Below are 10,698 nucleotides of genomic sequence, written 5' to 3' on the forward strand. Positions count from 1 at the left end.
TATTCTCTATTGATTTTGATTTTCAAATTATCTTAAACCTGAAGAAAGTGTACTTCTTTTAGCATTATTGTTTTAAATTATCAAATAATACTCTATCCTCAAAACTGATACCAAAAAACTTTCCAAATGCTAGCAACAAGGTCAGAGTAGGTGGCAAACAGTGGGAGATAAAAGGAATATAAATTCAAATTTTATCTATTTCCATGTCACAATTTATTCTGCTCATCTCTCCAAATGATGAATATTAAGGAATTTAGACCCTAGTAAATAAGAATAGGTCTAGGCACAGTGGCTCACATTTGTAATCTCAGCACATTGGGAGTTCAAGTTGGGAGGATTGCTTGAGTCCAGGAGTTTGAGACCAGTCTGGGTGAAGTGGTGAGACCTCATCTCTACAAAAAAAATTAAAAAATTAGCTGGACATGGTGGTGCTTGCCTGTTGTCCCAGCTACTAGGGAGGCTGAGGAAGGAGGACTGTTTGAGCCCTGGAGTTCGTGGCAATAGTGAACCATGATTGTGATCATACCACTGCACTCCAGCCTGGGTGACAGAATGAGACCCTGACACTAAATGAATAAATAAAATATTATTATATGTTGTATATTATGGGTTATCTATAACACTATATGTAGCCTACTAATGTGTATTAGTATATATTAATATATGTTCATATTATTTTAATATGTTATCTAACTGAATACAAATGTCCTTACCAAAATTAATCTATACTGCAATGCCGAGAGGTAGACTTTGTCAATAAATTGCCTTTAATACTTTGGGCAAACTACTCAACCCTCCCTGTACCTCAGTTTGTTTATTTTAAAAACAGGGAAGTAAAGTGCAGTAAATAATTTCATAGCGGCCAGCGCAGTGGCTCAAGCCTATAATCCCAGCACTTTGGCAGGCTGAGGCGAGAGGATTGCCTGAGTCTGCGGGTTTGAGACCAGCCTGGGCAACATGGTGAGACCTCGTCTCACAATAAATCAAAAAATTAGCTGGATGTGGTGGCACGTGCCTGTAGTTCCAGCTATTTGGAAAACTGAGGAAGAAGGATCATCTGAGCCCTGCAGGTCGAGGCTGCGGTGGCCATGAGCGTGCCACTGCACTCCAGCCTGGGAGAGGGAGTGAGACTCCAACTTAAGAAAAAAAAATTCATACCTTATTACTCTATGAGCATCTCTTTCTTAATAGATACTACAGTATTATGTATTGTGATGAACTTGATAGGTCTGCAAAAGGTAAATTCAGACATCTGTGTGTAGGAGGCAAAATATCAATGGAAACTTGAGTCGGTTTTCATGGGGAGTCTAAAATTAGAATCCCTTTGGAGACATGATGGCCTAGAGGGAAAAGAGAAACAAACCTGTGATCTCCAAAATAAAAGACAACTGAAATTTGATTCAAATCCTGTACTTCAAGAGAGTAACTTTTTAAAAACATCTTTTTTTAATCTTCTGAAATGTTTAAATTCTTCTTTGAAAGTTTCAGGATATTTCACCTGGGCTAAACAACTTAAAGGAGGCAGAATTTTGACTTTGATTTGCCCAGAGTCAGGATGAACATATTTATGCATCTTTGAATGCCAAATGTTCGTGTCATTGATAAGTGAAGGAAGATGTAACTTTGTGCTAGAAAGGCGTACACTTAATCTGTTACCCTCTTCATTCCCACCCACAAACTGACGACTACACCTAATAGCATTAAACATTAGAAATCTTAGTTTGGGTCAGGCATGGGGGCTCATGTTTGCAATCCTAGCACTTTAGCCCGCTGAGGAGGGAGGATTGCTTGAGCCCAGGAGTTCTGACTAGCCTGGGCAATAGAGCAAGACCTTGTCCTCATGCACACGAAAAAGAAAAACCCAAAAATTAGCCAGGGGGTGTGATTGCAGTCTCACATAGTCCCAGCTACTCAGGAGGCTGAGGTGGAAGGATCGCCAGAGCCCAAGAGGTCAAGGTTGAGATAAGCCGTGATTGTGCCACTACACTCCAGTTTGAGTGACACAGTGAGCCTCTGAATCAAAAAAAAAAAAAAAAGAAAGAAAGAAATCTGAGTTTGGACAAAAACCCAGGCACTTCCCAAATTGAAAAGACTTGCAAAGAAAAAACATATTTATACTGTTTCACAAAACATAGCTCGCAAACCATTTTTGTCAGGATTACATGGATGTTTTCACAAGTTCAGAGTTCTACATTCTATTTTAGATCTACTATGTGGAAACTTTTGGTTTTGAAATCCAAGAACCTGCAATTTTTTTGTTCCAGTAGCTTTTCTTTATTGTTCCAGCCTTAAGAATTGTCACTGATCATAGAAAAATCAACACTTTTCAATAATCTCCTGCATGCTCAGTTTCTGAATCTTGATTTTTTTAGACATGCCACTATATTTCCCTCCAATACGGACCCCACCCATAATTGATGGATCCATCTTAACCTCCAATTTTAATATTTGGTTTTGTATTACTTAGGAAGCTCTTCAGGACTGTTTTTACTTCAGTGAGAGTGGTTTCTTCTAAAAGAGATGCAAGTGGTCACTGCACAAGGCACCTCTACACAGTGGACATCATCATGGAAGAAAAAGCAGATGCAACTCCTTGGGTATTGTTTCATAGGCCATTTTCAGCAAGCAAACTGACCAGGATGGACATGAGGGGAGAGAACCTCTTTTGTGCTGGGGTATCATTTAGGCTTTTCTCTTTAATGGAACATTTGACATCGGAATTCAAAATAAAAACAGCCACCTTGTCTTCCTTCAGAAACTGTGCCACTCTCAGCAACCCCCTTTCTACTTATTCCAGCTGATTATTCTTTGATGCAGCAGAACAGAGCAGAGGCACAGTGGCCTTGGATGCCATATAACTCAACAGGCAGGCTCACAAGCTTGGCAAATGGCCTGCCCACAGATATACTAAAGCATCGCACCCTCTAGGTGAGCCCAGACACTGCTGGGGCAGCCATCTTCTCCCTGGAGGCACAGAGAATTTCTACAGAATGTTTTGGTACTACTTCTTTGGCTGTCAAAATCATTTTTAATAGATTTCAGAAATTTTTATGATCTACTATGAATTTTTTAAAATTTTATATGAGGATGATCTATGTAAGTATAGGTAACTTTGTCCCAACTGGAACTGCTTGTTTACATGAGTTTAAAATAAAGACTATCTACATGTATCTGCTTTGGCATTCAAAGATGCCTTTAACTATAATCCATGAGCAAGATGCAAAATTTTTTCTCTTTTAGATGTATTGTATTCTTAAATTTATGTATCATGATCTTTGTTAAGGTAAGCATAATCGTCTAAGTAATTATTATATCATATTTAGTACTTGGATGTTAAATATTTGCTTGGGGAATGAGGAGATTTGTCAAAAGAGAAAGAAACAGCACTGATACATTCTGATATATTTTACTAGGGGTGATCCATAGTAACAGTTATCAAATGATTACTTTTGTCCTTCTGGCACTGTGCCAAGTTATATGTATGTTCATTCTCATTTAACTCTCAGTGTAGCATAGGTAATAGTAATTGTGTAGAGCCCCACCCTCATAAATTAGCAGTAGAAGAAGCTACAACAAAACAGAACAGTAAGAGCATAAATGAACAAAACACAGCACATAATATTCTGAAGTAGAAGATATGAAAATTGCATCAGTCCACCTTCCATCCCATTTGTGAACAAATCACAAAGATCTTGACAAAAGTTTTATATATGATCTATTGGACCTCTACAGATCAGGTGACCAACTTTCATGATAACTGGAGGTTTTTGCACAGCTTTCATTCTGTGAATGTAAGCAGTGTTTCACAATTATCTTCCTTTGCTAGAATAAATGGAATATTAAGGGAAGAGAAGACATGAATTTAATGAGGATGGACTGACAAACACATAACAAACTTCTGGGTAAGCTTCCATATATGGGGGGAGGCGCCCCAAAAACTCGGAATTATCTTGTGAAAAGTGGGCCCTTGGAGTATAGGCTTCCCCCGCTAGTTAAGTGTTCTAGGAACTCATCGACATCAATGCACCAGCTAGCGTTGTTGTGAGAGGCTGTATTTGGCTCCAGTGTAAATTTTTGTGGGGAGATTCTTTCAACACGTTTGCCCATTTCCTGATGGGTGATTTATGAGATTTTGCCCAAAAGTGGCATGACTTCCATGACACATCTCCCTATTCACCCGGTCTATTTCTGAGTGCCTTTTTTTCCCCCCAGATGAAAAAGTCCTCAAAGGGAAATATTTGGCTGATGTGGAAGCGGTGAAATGAATTACAGCAGAAACAATAAAAGACATCGAAATCAATGAGTTCAAACACTATTGAGCAGTGGAAAAACCATCTCGATAGATGTATTGCATTTGACAGACAGTACTTGGAAGGTAACTGAGGTTTAAACTTGTAAGAATAAATACAAAATATTTTATAAATAAATTCTGCATTGTGTATGAATCATTAATTACGCATATAAACACAGAATTATATTTGCAGACAAATGAGTGATCTATTTTTCTTAAAGCGTGTACTTTTTGCAGTTATCTACCCAGAAGAAAATACAACAAAGATGTTCCTATGATACAAATCTATTTATCTGTATATTGGTCTTATTTCTGTGTGATATTTCAAATGAAGGTCAGTAGCCTTCACCCAAGAACACAGGATACGTACAAAAGGCAAAGACGGTAACACAGAAGATAAGTCATGTAATTTGAATCAACCCAACTGGTAATAGATGGCATATATACATACAGAGGGCACCAAAAAAAAGTATATGCATTTTAAGAAAGGAAAAACTGTATTTAAAATTGTAATGCTCAATATATACCAATAACAAAAGATGAATACAAGTCACGTTTGACTTCTGCAATTACAAGAGGTGCTCAACATAGTTACCATCAGCATTCAGACACTTCTGATTATGGCAAACCAAAAGTAATACATAGATAACATCACATAAAATGCATATACTTTTTTTGGCATCCCTGGTATATAAACTAGATCACCAAACACCAGTGTCTTCCACAATCACATTTCAAATGAATATTTGATATTATTTTCTATTTGGTAGAATTGCATGATATTTTTGATATTTCTACTCAATAAAATATATGAATATACAGAAATAATGAAAGTATACGATACACATGCTTATGTCAGTAGGCAGAACACTTATTCCGAGTTACTTAAAATGAAAAAAATAAAGCTAAAATTTTCCCAATAGAGAGGTAGCATGCTTCATTTCTATTTTCTGTCAACTGATGTTCTCTAGTACTCTCTCATACTTTCTCTCAGTGTAGTATATATTACTTCTTAAGGCTGTATTGTTTTGAACTTTCATTTCAACATTTTATTAGAGTAACTGAATATGTATTCTGTTTATTGGTTACATCTTTTTTCTAATAATTTGCAAATTTTTATCAATTAGCAAGCAACTTATTTCCTTGCCTCCCAAATGTATACAACTTCTATGAATATAGACAGCCTTGTTTCTCAATGTCTTTCAATTGCTTGCTAATTCCTTATCCTGTAAATTATCCTGTTGAATAGATGTTCATTTAATATTGTATTTATTTTTTGTTGTATTTATTCAATGCTTTTCACATAGTAGTCTATTTTGTTGATTTTTAAATTTTGGGGGGGTTTCTTGGGTATTTTAGAAGCTTTTTAATTATTTCCTAGAAGTTACTTTTCTTTAAATTTTGAGGAAACCAAAATTTCCACAAGAACACAATATTCTCTAATCTTTATTTTGAAAGACTACACAAGTACAGTGTCCTGTTGATTGTTTAAGATTTCTTCTAGAATATTCAAAACACTCAGTTTGTACCTGTTCAGAAAAGATTTTATGAAAAAATATTATTCAACAGAGGCATATTAACAGCACACTGATATTCATATAGCCTCTGTTTCAGCCATAGCGCATAGAAATGAAATTAAAATCACAAAAGCATAACAAGACATGCAGATGAATTCCAGAAGGAAACACAGGAAGTGGAGGAATTGATGATCAACTTTCATTACCTTCTCATTTCTCTCTTTTATGCACAATAAACAGAGCTTTCCTTTTCTTTTATTTATTCTGCCATTTATTTCATTTTAATCAACACTGTATCTAAGGACTTTATCTTATGTCTCACAATCTTAATTTTTCTAGAATTATTTACAATGATGAAAATATATGAAGCTATCTTTCACCAACTTAATTTTTATTTTTAGTTTTTTTTGTTTAGACTGTTATATATGAAGAAAATGTATTAAACCAGACCTTTATATAAATGTTTTTCTTCCATGTGTATGTTTTAATGTCATACACTGGGTTTAGCAATTGAATAAAAACGACATGCAATTGTTCTGTCAGTGAATGTGAAGGACTAAAACAGAGAAATAAATAATAAGTAGAGTAGACGAGTAAGTGAACTTTGTAATATATTTATAGTAGGGTTCAGAATGTTGCCTGTCAGAGAAGGTGCTATATTAAGATTTGCAACAAAGTTAGGCCATAAACTCGTTCCCAGATATTTCATTTTAATGCAAATGTTTTATTTTAATTCATGAAACTAGGTAAAATAATTATTATATCCCTATTCTAGTAACCCTTTTGAATCCTCTGTGTGCATTTTATAGCAAACTATTTTTATCTAGATGCAAAGTTCAATATGCATCCATTAAATTTAATTTATTGATTATATCTTTTTTTTTTGAGTTGGAGTCTCACTCTGTCGCCCAGACTGGAGTGCAGTGGCTGCTCCCGGTCACCGCAGCCTCGACCTGCTGGGCTCCTGCAATCCTTCCGCCTCAGCCTTCCGAGTAGCTGGAACTACAGGTGTGCGCTACCATGCCCGGCTAATTTTTTGATTTATCATAGAGATGAGGTCTCGCCTGCCCAGGCAGGTCTCGAACCCACGGGCTCAGGTAATCCGCTCACCTCAGCCTCCCAAAGGGACAGGATTACAGGCTGAACCACCAAGCCTGCATTCATGTTTTATAAGCTCTTAATATTTCAGTCATTTCACTTGTCTAAAGCCAAGCAGGATATGTTCAAGTCAACTCTTTTTCTTGCACTTTTGTTAACTTCTTGTCATTCCTGTTAATAGTGTTTTTTGAAGATGGTTGCTGTGATATTTGGTACATAGATATGTGTGACTGTGATATCTTCATTATAAAAATTGTATTTTAAGAGATTACAGAGTTTCTTTTATCTTGCTTTTTTAATGTGAGTTTTACCCTTTTAAGATATTAATTCCTATTTCTCTTTCACTTGTATCCTGCTATACCTTTATCTATCCCTTATTTCATTGTCTTTCTTTTCAATATATAATTTGTATAAAATACACAAAATAATGTTTCTTTGCAAGTCAATCCAAAAATGTCTGTATTTTAAAGGCAGAATAATTTCATTTACACTTAGTTGTATAATTGATATTCTGGTATCATATCTGCCATATTTAATTTTGTATTTATTTTATGTTGTATTTACTCAGTGTTCACAAAGTGATCTACTTAGCTGATTTTTAAATTTGGAGTGTTTTCTTTTTGGTATGTTGGAAGTTTTAGAATTATTTTATAGTGACAACTTGCCTCCTACTTCTCCATGGTGTTTCTATACAACTCGCATCAGCTACTGTTCAGAAAAATAAAAATATTATCTTCATCCATGTTACACTTGGGACAGGTTTCCTACCAGCCCACATTGGCAGAATGAGATTTCCTTAACTTGGATTTTTCAGTTGTGACATGACCCTACTGTATGAGCAGCTTCCACTTAAGTAAGTCGTTCTCACCATGATCCCCCGAAAGCCAGGGAAGGGAATTGACAGGAACAAGAAGCTTCTCCTGCCTACTGTAACACAACACCGTTTTCTCTCACTCTGTCATCTTCTGTCCCCTGTCAACTTAATGTCTTAGCTTGCAGGCAAGATAGGATTCCGTGTTCTACTAAGATCAATGATTAACTATGCTCAATTTTCACCAACTCTATATTTGGCCCAAATATGACTAGGCAGGCCCATATGATATTGATGAAAAACACATTGGGAATATATCTAAAGCTACACATAATACAAGGATGAGTTGGGGAGAATTATGAAACGTGGATGCTGAGATGTGTACTATGAATTCTTTTTTTTAAAACATGTTTTTTAGTTTAAAACTGTGGGGTACAGTTAAGGGTTAGGTATACAAATATGCATCGTTCAGGCACCCTTGTTGATAAGGGATGTCCCCCCATCCCTAGTCAGATATTAACTACCGTTAATCCTATCTCCCTTCCTCTCCCTGACCCCCCCTCCACTGTCAATCCTTTTCTTTCTTTTTTTTTTTTTTGAGTTGGAGTCTCACTCTGGCACCCAGATTGGAGTGCAGTGGCTGCTCCCGGCCACTGCAGCCTCTACCTGCTGGGCTCAGCGATCCTCTCGCCTCAGCCTTCCAAGGAGCTGGAACCACAGGCACACACTACCACGCCCGGCTAATTTTTTTTTTTTTAATTTATTGTAGAGATGAGGTCTCACCAAGTTGCCCAGGCAGGTCTCGAACCTGCGGGCTCAGGCAATCCACTCACCTCGGCCTCCCAAAGCATGGGATTACAGGCTGAGCCACTGAGTCCGGTCAATCCTTTTCTTATAGTATTACAATAGATGTTCAAAGTCCACTTATGAGTGAGAATATGTGATACTCAGATCTTTGTTTCTATGAGAGATCACTCAGTATTAGACCTCCCATATGACCCCGCAATCCCCCTACTGGGAATATAGCCTGAAGAACTCAAATCACTCTATAAAAAAGATACCTGCACACGTATATTTATTGCAGCATTGTTCACAATAGCAAGAACCTGGAACCAACCATGCTGTCCATCAAAAGAGGATTGAATTTTTAAAATGTGGTACATATACATGATGGAATACTATGCAGTCATAAAAAAAGAACAAAATCATGAACTACTATGAATTCTTTAATGAAGAATTGAAAGGAGAGTAAATTATAAACTAATATTCCTTATTTAAGCCTGTAAGTAGTGGAATGTCCTTCTTTCTTACCTACTTAAATTCCCAAATGGCAGTTTCACCCAGGTCATGGAGCTGATATGATACGTGGACTGACAAATAAATTTGTGAACTTACCACCCTGTGCTTACGTTGGGAGCACTGTACAAACAACTAGGTAAGATTTCATAACCTTGGTATATGAGAGTCTCACAGCTGTGTTTGTGTCAACATGTGGCAATGTCTCACTGAGAAGCATTCATTATTGTTGTTGCATGTTTTTGTGTGCTGCTGTGAGAATGTTGGAGTTTGAATTAGAGCAAAAAACTAACATGAAATTTCTTGTTAAACTTGGTAAGGGTGGAAGTGAAATCAGGGACATGTTAGTCCAAGCCTATGGGGATAATGCCATGAAGAAAATGGCAGTGTACAAATGTATTCAATGTTTTTCTGAGGGGAGAGAAAGTGTCACTGATAAGAGAAAGTGTCACTGATGAAGAGAAGTAAGGACAACCAGTAACACGCCGCACTGATGAAAAGATTGCAAAAAGTCATCAAAATCATCAGCTGACTGTGAGAAGCATAGAAGACCAAATAAACATCAATAGAAAAACAGTTAGGACAATCTTGGCATGAGAAAGTATGTGCAAAAATGGTCCCGAAGGAGCTCTCGCATCATGACAATGCACTAGCTCATGCAACACCGTGACAGAGTTTTCAGCCAGTAACAAATAACTGTATTAGAACATGCTCTCGGCTCACCTGGTCTGGTCCCCAGTGACTTTTTTTCTTTACCCGAATATAAAGGAAATATTGAAAGAAAGACATTTGATGACACCCAGGACATCAAGGGTAATACAACAACAGTTCTGATGGCCATTCTAGGAAAATAACTCCAAAATTGCTTTGACAGAAGATCTAGGCGCTAATGTCAGTGCATAACTTCCCAAGGAGAGTACTTCAAAGGTAACTGCAGTGATATTCAGCGATGGGGTAGGTAGCACTTTTTCTAAGATAAGTTCACCAACTTAATGTCAGGCCTCCTATACCTAAGCAGTCAGGTGTTTGAAAACTGCATTTTTTCATGTCTTTTGATCCCAGTTAAATTCAAGACTCTAGAGCAATGGATGAGGATAAGACCCTAAAGAAAGTGTTTCAAGTGTTTTATGGTGTCAGCCCCATTTTCTTCCCAATTACCTGCATTTTTATGAGAATTAAATAAGATAGAATCCTAATAACTTCAAATATAAACTAAAAGTTCAGCTTTCTGCCTGTGATAGTTTTATATTTAAAGAAGCAAGGTCTAAATATAAATACTTAAATTTTAAATGGATTTCACTTTTTGATGATAATAAAAGTTTCAATTCCTACCCTAACAATTCTCGCCAAATACCGTTATTTCTTCTCTCCAATTACTCTGCACCCTCCTTTGGTAAATTAGAGGAAATCAAACTATAAGAATGAGGAAATGAGCCCACCATAAAATTGGTGTTGATACTGAGAATATTAATTGTAATAAAATTTAGCTTTTTTAAGATAAAAAAATGAAAATTCACCAGAAGACCTGTACATTTGGTCATTCTACACTTGATCAGAAAGAATAAAATATAGATGATGACTCACAGAAAGCAGAAACTAGACTTTCTTTCTAAAAACAATGAAAGCAACAATAGAATTAGAATACTTGAAATTCAACCATAGTTGCTTTGATTTGATTTGCCACT

General features: G+C 36.5%; 1 pseudogene; it reads right to left on the reverse strand.

The window, feature by feature from the left end:
* Positions 1-2,316: 2,316 nt before the first annotated feature.
* On the reverse strand, positions 2,317-2,957 carry LOC103271129 (annotated as a pseudogene).
* Positions 2,958-10,698: the final 7,741 nt, after the last annotated feature.

This window comes from Carlito syrichta, unplaced genomic scaffold (genome assembly GCF_000164805.1).
Source record: "Carlito syrichta isolate Samal-C Ts95f unplaced genomic scaffold, Tarsius_syrichta-2.0.1 Scaffold311260, whole genome shotgun sequence".
Classification (NCBI taxonomy): domain Eukaryota; kingdom Metazoa; phylum Chordata; class Mammalia; order Primates; family Tarsiidae; genus Carlito; species Carlito syrichta.